Raw genomic sequence first — 2,500 nt, 5'->3', positions numbered from 1 at the left:
AGGCCGGAAATTAAGTTCAATCTGATTTGTATTTTTTTTTTCAAGAATCGTTTTTCAAATTGTTAATCAACAACAAAGAAAATCGAAGGTCGAGATTGTTCGATATGAGATTATTGATTTGTGAACTGGAAAACGGAAATAATTTGTATCAATCTATCTATCCATCTATCTATCAATCTATCTATCTAATGTCCCCCTCTCTTTCTCTTTCTTTCTTTTATATATATATATATATATATATATATATATATATATATATATATATATATATATATATGAAACGTCTGGTTTGTTCGGCTTCACTACACTAGAAAACTATACGTCCGTTTTTCGTTATATTTTGCAAGAATGATTGTATCTAACCCAACTGTGTTTTTAAATATTAAAAAGTAAAAAAAAAGTTACCATATATTTAAAAACTTTTTTCGACATCGTTTATTTTCGGTTCCGATTTCAGCTGAGGCTATTTACCGGAAATACTTCCGGTTTATATTGAATCTGCTTTCATTATTCCGATTATTCAGTGACATTTCATATCGATAAGTATACCATTAATCCTGTTTTGTTTTTGTTTTTTTTTGCAGAAAAAATTGCATTAATTATTTTTTTTCCTTCCTGCATTTTCTTTACGTGTTCCTCCCTGGCGTAACACTTTCGTAAATAATTTAATTCATTCAAAACGTATCGCAAAAACAAAAACAAATAACATCTATCTATCTATCTATCTATCTATCTATCTATATCTATATCTATATATATATATATATATATATATATATATATATATATATATATATATATATTTAGGCATCATTTTTTCATTCAAGCGGATATTATTAAATACAACGGTGACGCTTTATTTTACGATTCTTTTTTTTCTCCAATTTTTCGATTTTCCGTATAATCTTTTTTGTATCAAAATCAAAAATATTAATACAAGTTCCATAGGTTTTGCTGTCACGAGCGCTTTCGATTCGTCCACGAATCATCATCAAGTGTTGAATTAAAAGTCAGAAGGAGCGAAAATGAGAATTGATTTTGATACAAAAAAGATTATACGGAAAATCGAAAAAAAAAAAAAAGGAATCATAAAACAAAGCGTCACCGTTGTATTTAATAATATTTGCTTGAATGAAAAAATGCTGCCTAAATATACCAATATATATATATATATATATATATATATATATATATATATATATATATATATACCAATATATATATATATATATATATATATATATTGGTATATTTAGGCAGCAGTTTTTCAATATATATATATATATATATATATATATATATATATATATATATATATATATATATATATATATTGAAAAACTGCTGCCTAAATATACCAAACACACACACGCACGTTCAGCTTTATATATATATATATATATATATATATATATATATATATATATATATATATATATATTGAAAAACTGCTGCCTAAATATACCAAACACACACACGCACGTTCAGCTTTATATATATATATATATATATATATATATATATATATACAGAGAGACAGAGAGAGTGTGTGTGAGAGAGAGAGAGAGAGAGAGAGAGAGAGAGAGAGACTTAAGTAGCATTAAATAAAATAGACGTTTTTCTTTGTCTATTAATTCTATGTGTATTTTAATTAATGAAATACGCTTACGACAAAGATGGTAATTACGTCAGCCAGTTTCTGCCAGAATTGAAATCTTTTATTCGGAAGTTGAAAAGGATTAAAAAAAAAACCCCCAAAAAAACAGATTTAATAGAAAAAAAAAACATCCATTTCATTTAATGAAACATGCTTACGACAAATATGACAATTACATCAACCAGTTTTTACCAGTAGTGAAGACCGTTATTCAGTAGTTTAAGAGGATCAAAAACAGACATTCGGGGACAGTTTCTAGTGGGTATTCAAGATCTCTCCACCATATATCACACGTGTGCCAAGCTAAATAACAACGTCATGACACTTTGACCTGCAACTGATTACGATAATCCAATATTAATCAAGTAAAACGCCGGTGAGTTCTTATTTTCTTAGGTCAGTCTGAGGTCAATTTAGCTTTCTTTATATATTGGATTTGCGATGGTTATGAGTTGTTTATCAAAATCACGTCCCTCGAGAAGACAATGAAATTGATTTCCTGTCATAGTAAGCCAATATTAAAGTATAGATTCATAGCTTTGTCCATCTATAATATAAATCTTACCTGCCTGTTTATGTATGTATGTATGTATGTATGTATGTATGTATGTATGTATGTACGTACGTATGTATGTATGTATGTATGTATGTACGTACGTATGTATGTATGTATGTATGTATGTATGCATGTACGTACGTATGTATGTATGTATGTATGTACGTACGTACGTATGTATGTATGTATGTACGTATGTATGTATGTACGTACGTATGTATGTATGTATGTACGTACGTATGTATGTATGTATGTACGTACGTATGTATGTATGTTTGTATGTATAT

The sequence above is a fragment of the Euprymna scolopes genome, chromosome 37 (genome assembly GCF_053919585.1).
Source record: "Euprymna scolopes isolate OS-2025 chromosome 37, ASM5391958v1, whole genome shotgun sequence".
In the NCBI taxonomy this organism is placed as follows: domain Eukaryota; kingdom Metazoa; phylum Mollusca; class Cephalopoda; order Sepiida; family Sepiolidae; genus Euprymna; species Euprymna scolopes.
Note: the sequence above shows the minus strand (reverse complement) of the source record.